Source organism: Lontra canadensis, unplaced genomic scaffold, assembly GCF_010015895.1.
Source record: "Lontra canadensis isolate GAN:19392208 unplaced genomic scaffold, GSC_riverotter_1.0 scaffold6, whole genome shotgun sequence".
Lineage (NCBI taxonomy): Eukaryota > Metazoa > Chordata > Mammalia > Carnivora > Mustelidae > Lontra > Lontra canadensis.
The window spans coordinates 11,170,750-11,185,241 of record NW_022631000.1 but is presented as its reverse complement, the minus strand read 5'-3'; positions in this window follow the sequence as shown (position 1 = coordinate 11,185,241).

The window sequence follows — 14,492 nt, the reverse complement described above, 5'->3', positions numbered from 1 at the left end:
CCATTGCTGATCATTTCCCTGGGGATCAGGAACTTAGTTCAGGGTGATTCGCTCTCAGATGGACCCTGCAGAAGAAGGATTAGAAGAAGTAATCACTGTTCACTCCCTTACTTTACTCTTAACAGGAAAACGTATTCATATTTCTTAATTTCTATAACTTGTCTTTCCAAGGCGACATGAGACAAACATGAATTTCCTTTTCAAATTCCCCTTTCAAATTTTGGAAGGGGGCATAGATGGAAGAAACATGTTTTTGAAGGTTAGTAAGTACATCACTGAGATGGGAATTAAAGGTAGCAGCTGGCCTAAAATAAAAAGGGCCTCTTAGCTCTATTTGCCTGAGCTCTTGCAGAGAGAACACTTCTGTTTTAATAGGCTTGGGACTTTAAGGACTCAGTTGAGACCATTACAACCTGAAGATCACAGCCCTATTATTACCAAGGAGGATTTAGGGCCATGGTTATAGATAAGTACGTCCCGCCGATGAGTTAGCTAACCACAGAAGTCTCAGATTCCACAATGTCACAGAATCCCCAAGTGCAGGTTGTCATAAGGACTCAGCACATATTTTTGAAATGATTTTTTAGTTTTTTTTTCCATTGGAAGTTGTCCGTATTGAGTCAATACCTTGGTTTCCCTTTGTCTGTATGACTTCCGTTCCCAGCAGGCAGCCTGAAAAGAATGTTATTTTTATTTGGGTGCTCATGACATCATCAATTTGAGAAATCTGAAATTCTTACTCAAAAAAAGCAATGGGTTTCCTGACAAGACTCTGACTGTGGGGAACGAAAAAGAAAGCCTTGACAAACACATACCCGTGTCTCCATTCTCTTTCATTTTGTTTAAGAATTGACTTGTGATCTCTGTCAGATAAATAAATAAAATATTTTAAAAAGAATTGACTATTGTTTCTACTCTCCTCTTCCTTGATGAGTCAAAAGAATATGTATAGCTTTGGGCACAGAAAAAATAGCAAAGATTTTGCCTTTTCGAGGTTAGGTGTCTGTAGCAGGAGAAAAAATTGTGGACATGGGGGATTTCATGTTAGAAACTTTGGGGTGAGAAAGTACATGAAGAACAGCACTCCTGTTTACCAAAACCCAACTCAGCGCTCTTAGTTACTGGAGTCCAGCAAAAATATCTTATTGGAGCATAAGTAATAAGGGAAAAAAGGGGGTGGGGACAAAGGCAGCTCTGGGGATTAGAACTGGGGACTTGACCACTGTCAGGCTTCTCTCTTTGTTGCCGTCTTTCCTCTCTGCTTTTCTCTGTTTGTGGGTCTCATATTCTCCTATAGAAAGTCAGACTTTCCCCATGAGTCAGAACAGAGTCACCAGTATAATTCCAGTTCAAGTCCCATTTCCTCTAGCCCATAACTCCTTAAGCTGCTATTCTAAGTAATTTCATCTTTAAGCATAAAATGCTTAGTATTGCCAATATATACATCTTTCTCCATAATGAGATTATGAGTTCTATGAAGTTAGAGCCTCTCCCTTATGGTACTTTAATTCTTTTTTTGCCTTCTATTGCCTGCAGTGTAGAAGTAGATGTTCAACACAATGTTTTATAATCCAAATCAATAGATTTATTTCCCCATTTCAATAGATGTTTAAATTTGCACAACACTTCTAACTTGTAAAGAGCTCTCATATATATTTTTAATCAACACTGATCTCCTTTTCATTCTACCTAGTGGCCTTACTTTATTACCCTAAAGTATGTCCACATGGGAGGGAAAGTAAAGTGTATGGGGGAGGGCAGCCTTTGTGAGGTGAGTTTATTGTGAATAAGAAAAGACTCTTGGGATGGAAAGCTGGGTTAGAGCTTCCAGTAGATCTACACCCCAAGGGGCATTTGGAAGCTAACAATTCAAATTCTACCATCACTACACTTGTGAACATAACATAAGGTACAGAGTTGTTGAATCACTATGTTGTACACCTGAAACTAATGTAACATTGTGTGTCAACTATATGCAAATATAAATAAATAAATAAATAAATAAATAAATAAAATAAAATTCTACCCTCTATTAAAAAAAAAATAGGCTGCTTACCTGTTATTGATGAGAATCACATCAGGCAAATGTGAGTAAATTGTGCTACAGAATGTGGTTGAAGAGATTTTGCTCGGGATAAGTCAGTTATGATTAAAGGCTGTGAAGACTCAGAATGAATATAATGTTCACTGGCATTGATCTAGCCCCGTTATTCAATGAAGATTCAAACTGTGTTAGAGTGACTCTTGCCTTCTCATCAGAAATTCTCCTCCACCCATACCACTCAGAACACCTTCCTCTCTGCGCTCAGGAGCTGAGGACCGCAGGGCACGGGCAGCGACAGCACAGTGATGGAATGTGAAGGAGAGATTCAGTTTACTCAGTAAAAGGGAATTCCGGGGCCAGGGATTTGATCAGTCATGACCTTGGGCAGGTTGCTTAACTTCTCTGGGTCTCAGTTTACACCTCTGTAAAATGAGGGGCTTGTTGAATAGGTGTTGTTCACACACACATTTTCAGGCACAGAACATATCATCTCAGCTTATAACTGTAACTGCCCAGTGAGACAATTGTCAATATTTTCATTATTTCATAGATGGAAAGAATGATAACCAAATTAAACAAATTTGGCTATTTAATTAAGGTAACAGAGCTAGAAGAGGTGGGCTGAATAGACCAATTCTGAGTTTTTAGCTTCAAATACTTTCCCTTTATTTGCACCTCAAACTGCTTCGCTATCTGTAGTGGAAAGACCAGTGGGGATTACACAGTACCTTTTTGAAAACCCAAAATAATACAAATCCAAATATCTCATCTTATCAAGTTCAAAATAACTTGCATTAGTATTTTCACTAATTTGCTCATGTAGGAATCTGTTTTCATCTTCTCTATGCCAAGGACGATGGTAATAGAAAAAAGAGACTTATTTTTGTATGATGTTCTTTATAGGCGACAAAGGCAAATTGATAATATCAAAACTCCTGAAGGGTGAGAATTTAGAATTTCTCTTGTCCTTTCCATCTATTTCATTTTTTAGGTTCACGTCAAGTCAGTACACACACGTATCTGAAAACAAAACTTACTGGTCCCATTACATTATTGCATATGATATGATAGCAGAATAAAGCCAGAGCTGATGTTTTCTTATTAGCTGCCAGCCTTGCCAGTTAAGTTGTAGCTGTGGATAGATCTGGGCATCAGAGCTGAATTGGCTACAGAATTACATTCTTGGCAGTACCTGTGAACTTCAAAGGGAATGTCAAACCACCTATCAATAATCCAGAAATAGGGGATCAGTGATTTACTAAATATTTTAGTGGAAATGAGCGCAAATAAATACACTTTAAAATCTCCATAAACAAAGAAACAGTTTGGTGGAATTTGGCTTGTTTTTGCAGGGGGATTTCTTGACATATAACATACTTCATAACAATGTATATCAATTTCAAAAACTAACCTGCTTCAGTAAGTCATTTTACAGCTTTTGTCTCAGGAATTGGAGAATATTCCTGGCAAAGATGTTACACACCTCTTGACAAAAATGTTTTTCGAAAGTGAAAATAATACATATTACTGTTGTTTGTTACATGTTTCCTTTTACTGTCACTTTCATATTATCTGTATTGTACTTGATCATAAATACAGAAAAGTGCACCGAACACTGCACAGTAGTAATTAACAGAAAATCACTTTGTAACCATCACCCAAGTCAAGAAAAATAACACTGGTAGGGCACAGAACCTCCTTTGAGTCCCCCTCCAGACAACACACCCTCCCTTCTCTTTGCAGATAACCAGTATCCCGACTTCTGATAGAATGGTTTAGTTTTGGTTCTTTTTGGAGTTATACAGCATACACTATTTTATGTCTGATTTTTTGTTGTTGTTGTTCAACACCATGAGACTCGTCTTTATGGCTGAATGTGATTATATTTCATTTATTTTTATTTCAGTAATACTATTTCATTTCACGAGCATATCACATTTCATCTGTACATTTACTGCTGATGCACATCGTGGATGCTTTGATTTGGGGACTATTATAAAAAATACTATGGACTCCTGCTTGGAACCAAGCTGGGCTAACAGGATGGGATAAATCATTCCACCTGGAATAACAACAAAACTGGACCAGGTAAGTAACTGTTTTCAAGACTCTGGGCATAGGCAAGGAAGGACCGTGATCGTGATTCCTGTAAGATAGGAAACATACAAGGGAGCCCTATGATTTGCCTTGAGAGTTTCCAGGCCACGATGCAGGAGGGGGAGCCCAGGTAGCTTCCCTGAGTTTGTAAGAGTGAGCATGGGACAGGAGAGAGAGTTGCCTAGAGAGAACTCTGGGAGTCTTGAAGGTTCCTTTTGAGTAAACAGAAGAAAACTGATCAGCACATGCATAAAGTAAGCTACCTGAGGCAGGAGAAAAAATCATCTGAGTACATTAGAAGGATCAACACCTGGTAGTCACACGGGGAAGGCATCCTGCCTGACTGGAATATTCGACTGCAAAATTTGATGATTCCCAGGGTACTGGGGTAGAGTACTTTGCTTTGGTCTCACCTAACACACCTTAAAAGCAATTCCATAGTATGCGGGACACAGTGCAAGATGGAAATGCCAGGTCCCATGTTCAAAATCATTAAGACTTTCAAACTGCTGTGTGTAGAATGCTAACCCAAGCCTAGGGCTTCTGTAAACCCCTGGGGCCCGGTGTACTTAATCAGGTCACATGCCCATGAAGCAGCCTTGCTTAAAAAGCAAGCCCAGAGGGGCGTCTGGGTGGCTCAGTGGGTTAAGCCTTTGCCCTCAGCTCAGGTCATGATCTCAGGGTCCAGGGATTGAGCCCCGAATCGGGTTCTCTGCTCAGCAGGGAGCCTGCTTCCCCACCCCTCTCTCTCTGCCTGCCTCTCTGCCTACTTGTGATCTCTGTCTGTCAAACAAATGAATAAAATCTTTAAAATAAATAAATAAATAAAAGCAAGCCCAGAAAGGATCAGACTCTTCCCATGTATCTTAACTTTATCTCTCAAGGCCTTGTAGATCATGGCGTCTTTGTTTTTTTTCTTTCATAGGATTCTGATTCTTTGTAGGCATGATTATTTTTGATTGTGTGCTGGATAGTATGTGTAAGAAACTGTAGAAATAATCTGCAAACTAGAATAATGATATCTACATCCATAGAGGATATACATATTTTTTTGGCAATCTGTTTGGGACAAAAGAAAGCTAAAATTCCCTTAACCTATTTTCAGAGGTTGAGTTAATTCAGGGATGACCTTTAGTTACAGCAAGGGTTGATCTACTTCTGGTTCATTCCTACTTAATGGGTAGTCCTTCATTGTCCCAACCTGAAGCTTGCAGCTTTTTAAGAGATCTTTACTTGTGCAGGCCTTGGAGTACAATCTTTTATTTTTATTTTTGTCCCTTTGGTCCTGTTAGCTCTGATCAGCTTATTAGCCTTTAGTTCTCTCTCCCTGAATTAACAGTTGCCCCAGGGAAAACTCGGCCCCTCAGCGCTACCCAAGGATGATTTTAGAAATCAGCGTAGTTGCATTTAAGCGATAGCTTAAGTTTTAAGAAGGAATTTCATTGTTTCCACTGTGTTAGATGCTTTACGAATCTCATTTTAATATGTTATTTAATGTTTACTATGTAAGGTTAATGTTTTTTAACAACTCTATCAGGAAGGGAGTAGTATCCCCATTTTGGTGAGCTGGAAAGCCTTTCTGGGGTAGGTTAAATAAGGTACCTGAGGGGCGCCTGGGTGGCTCAGTGGGTTAAAGCCTCTGCCTTTGGCTCAGGTCATGATCCCAGAGTCCTGGCATCAAGCCCCGCATTACGCTCTCTGCTCAGCAGGGAGCCTGCTTCCCCCTCTCTCTCTGCCTGCCTCTCTGCCTACTTATGATCTCTGTCAAATAAATAAATAAAATCTAAAAAAAAATAATAAGGTACTTGATGTCACACAGTTGGAAAGTGGTGGGGCCACTATCTAACCTAGGTCTTGCTATTTTCAAAGCCTGTCCTCTTTAAACGACATTCTCTCATTTAACATAATGTAGATTGCAGATTTTTACAAGTAATATTTATAGTATTAGAAGACTGCTAAAACTAAATTTAAAAAGTACATTTAAATGAGTAAAATAGCTGACAGTGTCAATTATGGTCTTTTATGATGACACACTAGTTAAGGACTCTTTTAAAATCTATTCCAGTTGGTTGATTAGACGATGAAGATTTCTGCCCCTGTATGGAAGTAGATTGAAGACTCTGTGGAAGAACCTTTTGCAAATACCTTGTCAGTGATACACGTGGACATATATGTGTGTCCACATGCACGTGTGTGTCTGGTAGAGATCAGAAAATAGGCAGGTGCCTTGGAATCGTTTTAGTCCATCTTTTTGCACTTAACCCTCTGTATTGCGTTGATCCGCTCACTGGAAATGGTAATAACCTGGCAATGCATTACACCTTTATGCTGTATTTGAATGGCTTTGAAGGCCTTACTAAATCCTCCAGAGCTGTGGTTTTATCATAAATTCTGACATGAAATCCAGTAGGATCCTCCCCCAAAACTTGGCTCTGCAATATTTATCATTTATACATGTAAACATATATAGCCAGGCTGGTTCCCTTTTACTTCACAGCCAATATTAGCATGTTACCACAACCAGAAGGAAAAAAAAAAAAAAAAAAAAAGTCCAATTTTTAAAACCACTGAAGGTGTTTCAGTTTACTAACGCAGTTGTACCACTCATCGCCCTGAAAATATTCCTAAAATTTCACCTTAAGCATCTCTTTCTTCCCCAATTTCCATTCCATAGAACAGATACCGAAAGCCCCATCTTTCTTATCTTTCCCTCCCAGGCCCTCCTCCAGCTGCTGTGTCTTTGGTGTGTAAAGCTGAGGTCATCACTGGAGGACCTGGGGCTCAGTACAGCCTGTGGGTATTCAGAGTTTGGCCTTCACAGAGTGTTGAAAATTTTGAATGAGTTGCCAACCTCTGAAAGTCAGAATATGTCATGTTAAAATCCAGATATCTCTGCTTCCCTTGGGAAACCAGAAAATCTGGTAACCCTAGACTTTCTTCCCACATGGCACTTCTCACTCTGCTTTCCAACAGTTAGTGGTCCCCATATAGCCCCTTCATCGACATTGGAACTGGCAGCTTTTGTGATAAAGAGGGCCAGGCTGGATTTGGCTTCTTTTACTTGCAAACTCCTCACTCAGCTAAATATAAATGAGCTTCTCAAGGGCCTATATTTCTTAAAAGGCTGAAAGAGGGCGAATGTAAATACTTATAATTTAAATATTCACATCAAGTAAAAACCAACAAAAGTGCAAGTGTCTGCCCTTTATAATCTATGTGGTGTCAGAGGCCATTTCTCAGATGGGTGCATCAATGACTGCTCCCTGGGCTAGTTAGGGCAGGGGTCCCTGAAAGGGAGAGAGGGCTGAAAGCTGCCCATTTTCTATATAAATCTGCCCAACATCCTCTTTCATGATGTGCAATTCTCCCTCATTGGTGCTGAGCTTTTTCACACACTTATGTATAGGTAGCATCAAGATCTCAATCATCCCGGGGTGGGGGGGTGCTCTATAAAGGAGAATTTCCCTCTGTTCTCCATCCACATAATGTACTGATTTGATCTGAAGTTCAGCATGTCATTTTTTTCTCCACAATGAAGTTTCTGCTGCATTTTGCCAATTAAGTATTTGACTGCTGACATTTTTTTAAACAACAGAGAAGTGAGACTGAGATCCAACTATTGAAGGCAGAGAGAAGCAAAGAACTATAGGTACTGGGCCCTTGAGAAGAGAAGTAGGAGATGCATGGATGTTATAGGTTAGCAAAAAGGGAATAAAAGGAACTGGGGTAGATAGTGGAAGATAAAATATGCATGCATATGATTTACAGCATTTGAGTATCAGAGATAGACAGCAAAAATCAAGAATTGTTAAAGTTTGGAGTCTTGTGGATACTTAGTTATCAGGCTGCCAGAAGTTAGCAGCTTCTATATACAGACTCCATTCTAATTTACAGAATTTGATCTCTTAGGCAACTACCTTATTACATTCACAATTCCCCACATTGCCCAATTTTAAGGTATTTACAAATTTAAAGCATTGCTTTAGGATAGGTGTTCAGATTTTTTAATTGAAATTTATATCAAATTTATTATAATATAAATACGTGCTTGCTCCCTGAACCATTACCATCTTGGTCTATGAGCTAAGATATTTTATTTTATTTTTTAACTTGAAAAAATTGTTGTGAAATATACAGAACAGAATGTAGCATCTCAGACATTTTAAAGTGTACAGTTCAGGGCACCTGAGTGGCTCAGAGGTCAAGCATCTGCCTTTGGCTCAGGTCATAATCCAGGGTCCTGGGATCGAGTCCTGCATCGGGCTCCCTGCTCAGTGGGGAGTCTGTTTCTCCCTTTCCCTCTGTGGCTCCTCCTGCCTGTGCTCTCTCTTTCTGTCAAATAAATAAATAAAATCGTTAAAAGAAAAATTAAGTGTGGTCACAGTGTTATGCACCAATCTCAAGAATTTTTTTTTAGGACAAGATTTTAACCTCCATCAAAGGATGTAAATTTTTTAAAATGAGTCGGTTTATTTATTTGTTTTTAATGGTTTATTTATTTATTTTAGAGGGTGGAGGGGTAGTAGGAGAGGGAGAGAGGGAATCGCCAGCAGACCCCCCACTGAGCACAGATCCCAATGGAGGGCTCAATCTCAAGATCCCGAGATCATGACCTGAGTGTTCAACTGACTGAGCCACCCAAGTGGTCCCTAAAATTAGTCAGTTTAAATATCAGTTAGCTTTAAATGCAAAAATAACAATGCCCTTCATAAAAGAATTGATGAATTCTTTGATATTTGCCTAGAATGAAATGTGATTTTTAAAATATGAAGTAGTAGGGGCGCCTGGGTGGCTCAGTGGGTTAAGCCGCTGCCTTCGGCTCAGGTCACGATCTCAGAGTCCTAGGATCGAGCCCCACATCGGGCTCTCTGCTCAGCAGGGAGCCTGCTTCCTCCTCTCTCTCTGCCTGCCTCTCTGCCTGCTTGTGATCTCTCTCTGTCAAATAAATAAATAAAATCTTTAAAAAAAATAAAATAAAATATGAAGTAGTGTTTTATTGCACAGTACATAATATTAGTGAGATATCCTTTCAGAAAGATTGATCCCAAATATACAAAGTGTTAAGAGAACAAATATCACTGGATACCCTTCAAAGCCATGTTTATGTTTATTTTCCCATTGACATCTCTCCGATCTCCTCCAAGCTGAAGACATCCTTCCTTCTGCATGTGTGACTCTTCCAGAATTTTAAGGAAACCTAGAGGTGCTGTTTGGGGAACTAGGTATCTTCCAACAACTGGGCCTTTTTTTTTTTTTTTTAAATAAGCTTTATGCCCAATGTGGGGTTTGAACTCACAACCCTAAAATCAAAAGGCACATGCTTTATCTACAGAACCAGCCTGGCACCCCTGGGATTTTTCTTTTGTTCCCTTTGGATTCCATTCCAAGATACCCAGCTTAGTTCAATTATTTCCCCTTTCTCTTATTCTTTTTTATCTAACTATTTTCATTCCATTGTTCTACAGTCATTTATTATTTTCTTTTTCTTGATTTTCACATTCTTTGCTTTTTGTTCTCTCCTCTTTTCTTCTCTTTCTCATGTTTTTATTTATCCTTTCAGCTATTTAATTATATTAATTACTTATTTTTTAAAATTTTTTTTAAAAGAGGAGAGGTGGGGGAAGGGCAGAGGGAGACGGAGAGAGAATCCCAAGTAGTTTCCGCACACAGCACAGAGTCTGACATAGGACTTGATCTACAGCCCTGTGATCATGACCTGAGCTGAAATCAAGTCTGACACTCAACCAGCTAAGCCACCCAGGCACCCCAATTACGCACTTCTTTTTACTCATTTCATATGTGCATAAAAAACTAGCTGTCATGTGTGCTATCCCATGAATTTGTTTTAGCCATAACAAGATATAACATTAAAGATCAGAAAGGAACTGTGAATGATTGAAGTGACCCCACCTGTCCCCTCTCTGCCCACAAGGGAGGGGGTCCAGGGTCCCCAGTTCTTCTCTGTCCCAGGGCCACCATTCTCAGGTGTGCAGGAGTATGCATAACAAGAGGTCCAGTGTGTCTCCCGTGATCGTTTGCGGTTCTCCACCCTGTATTGCTCCCAGTGTGCACCTGGTTCAGCAGTGCCATTAATACAAGACTGTTGGTGTTGCTGGCTTTTAGAGAAGGTAGAGGACATGGCAGTAATTGTAGCAAAGCCAAAAAATATATTCATCTGCGTGTTAGACATAAATTTACCTGGAAATGTATCAGCCGTTCTCCATCACTGAGAACTTTTTTCTCAGAGGAGTGTTTCTTCTAAAGCCCTGAGCTCCCTTGTTAATGTTCAGGCTTTATTACATATGGTTCTACATCAAGATATTTTTAAAATCCTAAATTTCCCTAAGCTAATTTAAATTTAAAGACTAAATATACTATCAACATAATGACACCTTACTACTTTTGTATCAATAGGAAAACTCTATGTTCATAATTTATGGAGTAAAAATAATATTTTTTTACAGTAGCTTAACTCAGTATCCCAGGACAGAGAAGTTTTATTTCATCAATGTATTTTGAATAAATCAATTAATTTTCTGCTCTCAAAAATGAAGTTGTTAGTTTTAATCATCAGAGTAAAGTTGTAATTTTTTTATTATTTTAAATTCCAAAAAGTGACAATGAATCCAACTAGCTAAAAATATAACTTTAGTTCTGCTTTCAGTATTGCAATACAGCTCAATTTCACTTTAAAAAATTTTATGGTTACCAAAATATTAAACATTATTATTTAAAAACCCAGTACCATCATTATTTAAAAACACCAATGTACTAACATATTTATAGTCAACATTGTTTAGTTGCATGTTTGTTGTTTTCTAGTTTTTTTAAACATTTTTTAAAAAGATTTTATTTATTTATTTGACAGAGAGAGATCACAAGTAGGCAGAGAGGCAGTCAGAGAGAGAGAGGAGGAGGAGGAAGCAGGCTCCCTGCTGCGCAGAGAGCCCAATGCGGGACTCAATCCCGGGACCCTGAGATCATGACCTGAGCCCAACGCAGAGGCTTAACCCACTGAGCTACCCAGGTACCTCTGTTTTCTACTTTTAAAATTGTTTTATTATAAACATTTATCTTTTTTTTTTTTTTTGAGAGTATGCCTGTTCACCCATGTGGGGGAAGGGCAGAGGGAGAGAGAGAGAAAGAATCTTAAAGCAGGCTTCATGCACAGTAGAAACCCTGAGATCATGACCTGAGCCTAAATCAAGAGTCAGAGGCTTAACCAACTGAGCCACCGAGGCACTAGCTCCCTTATTGGAAACATTTACACAAAGGATGCAGTTAATATAATTATTGTGACGGGTATTTGATATTCTTTCTTTTTTTTTAACTTTGTCTTTTTAAAAAATTTAATTTAATTTAACTTTTTTTCGTTGTTCCAAAATTCATTGTTTATGCACCACACCCAGTGCTCCATGCAACAATACGTGCCCTCCTTAATACCCACCAGGCTCAACCAACTCCCCACCTGCCCCCCCAAAACCCTCAGTTTGTTTCTCAGAGTCCACAGTCTCTCATTGTTTGTCTCTCCCATCAATTTCCCCCAACTCACTTCTCTTCTCCATCTCCCATGTCCTCCATGTTATTCCTTATGCTCCATAAGTAAGTGAAACCATATGATAATTGATTCTCTCTGCTTGACTTATTTCACTCAGCATAATCTCCTCCAGTCCCGTCCATGTTGATACAAAAGTTGGGTATTCGTCCTTTCTGATGGAGGCATAATACTTCATTGTATATATGGGCCATACCATCCAGAAGAGACCCCAAATTTCTAAGGAAATGTTGAAAAAGAAAAACAAACCCTGGGGCATCATGTTGCCTGATTTCAAGCTTTACTACAAAGCTTTGATCACCAAGACGACATGGTACTGGCACAAAAGCAGACACAGAAACCAGTGGAACAGAGTAGAGAGCCCAGATATGGACCTTCAACTCTATGGTCAAATAATCTTCAACAAAACAGGAAAAAATATACAGTGAAAAAAAGACAGTCTCTTTAAATGGTGGTGGGAAAATTGGACAGCTATATATAGAAGAATGAAACTCGACCATTCTCTTACACCATACACAAAGATAAACTCAAAATGGATAAAAGACCTCAATGTGAGGCAGGAATCCATCAGAATCCTAGAGGAGAACATAGGCAGTAACTCTTTGACATTGGCCAAGCAACTTCTTTCAAGACATGTCCCCAAAGGCAAAGGAAACAAAAACAAAAATGAACTTCTGGGACTTCATCAAGATCAAAAGCTTCTGCACAGCAAAGGAAACAGTCAACAAAACAAAGAGGTAACCCACGGAATGGGAGAAAAAATTTGCAAATGACACCACAGTAAAGGGCTGATATCCAGGATCTATAAAGAACTCCTCAAACTCAACACACACAAAACAGATAATCACATCAGAAAATGGGCAGAAGACAGGAACAGACACTTCTCCAAAGAAGATTTCAAATGGCTATCAGGCACATGAAAAAATGTTCATCATCATTAGCCATCAGAGAGATTAAAATCAAAACCACATTGAGATACCACCTTACACCAGTTAGAATGGCCAAAATCAACAAGACAGTAAACAGCAAGTGTTGGAGAGGATGTGGAGAAAGAGGAATCCTCTTACACTGTTGATGGGAATGCAAGTTGGTGCAGCCACTTTGGAAAACAGTGTGGAGATTCCTCAAGAAATTAAAAATAGAGGTATCCTATGGCCCTGCAATTGCGCTACTGGGTATTTACCCTAAAGATACAGATGTAGTGAAAAGAAGGGCCATCTGTACCCCAATGTTCATAGCAGCAATGGCCACAATTGCCAATCTGTGGAAAGAGTCAAGATGCCCTTCAACAGATGAATGGATAAAGAAGATATGGTATTTGATATTCTATCGAAAAGTATCATTATTCATTTAGCTATTCCTTTGTTGAAACTGTAGGTAGTTTTCTGCTTTGCTCTTTTAAATAATGCTAAGATAAATAGCTTATCCCAACACTGAATAAATATTTATTGAGTGCCTACTATATTGCAGGCACTATTCTAGGCAATAAAATACAGGCATCAACAGATGGAAATTCTTGCGTTCATGGACCTCATATCCACAGAAAAAGAACACAGAAAATAAGTTAAATGAGCAAATTATATTATATACTTGAAAGTGATGAGGGCAATGAGAAAAATAAAGCAGGGAAAAGCCTGGAGAATGCAGAGGGTGGCAGATTCATAATAGAATGGTCTGAGAGGCCCTATAAGAAGGTGACATTTGAACAAAGACTTGAAAATTTGAGGGAAAAGTCTGGAATATCCAGCCTTGCATGCCCAGCGCAGTTGTGGTTCTAGGAATAGTGAGCTGTCCTTGTGAATGGAACTGTGGGAAAGGACATCAGATCCAGGATCTTACATGGCTTTGCAAATTTGGTAAGTCTTCTGACTTTCGTTCACTCTAGATGAAATAGGGAGCTACTGGAGAGTTTCACTTTTTATTTTTTTAAAGATCCTATTTATTTATTTGAGAGGGAGAGAGAGAGAGAGAGAGAGTGTGCGCACAAGCGGGGGGTGGGGGGCAGAAGGAGAGGGAGAAGCAGACTTCCCGCTGAGCAGGGAGCCCAATGTGAGGTTCCATCTCAGGACTCTGGGATCATGACTTAAGCTGAAGGTGGCCACTTAATTGACTAGGCCAACCAGGCAACCTACTGGAGAGTTTTAAACAGAGAAATGATATGGATTGACTTGTTAGCAGAATTAGTCTTTCTACTGTGTTGACTCTGATAGGGTAATAATAGAGGCAGTGAGACCAGTTAGGAAGTGTTACAATAATGCAGGGAAGAAATGGCAGTGCCTTGGATCTTGGTGGTAGCTGAGATGTTTATGGAAAATAGTCAGATTCCACATGCATTTTTAAAGTAGAGCTGGAAAGATGTTTACAATGCCACCATCAATACAAAGGTATACTATCTAAACATGTAGTGTTATATATTTTTTTCTCAAAAAAATGCTAATACTTGAAAATTATTCCAAAGTTTATTTTAACTGTCATGAACTAACAAATCTGAATATTCTCCCACATATGTATGAACATCACCTCTTGTATTGATGGTCTTTTCCATCTTACTTGGCTCACTTAGTGAATTTCATGGGCATTGAACTAAATTTCAGATCTTTTTTTGTTTTCTTTCATAATTGAGATGTTATTGGTCATTCTGAGGAATGACCATTCCTTATACACAGACATTTCAATTTGTGCACAATTTTTAACATATGTGCTGAACATCTAAAAAAACCAGGTAGCTGTGATTCTTTTCCAAACAGTTATTCCAGTGACTTTCTCACTTAAAACTTGAAGGCAAATCTTCCTTAA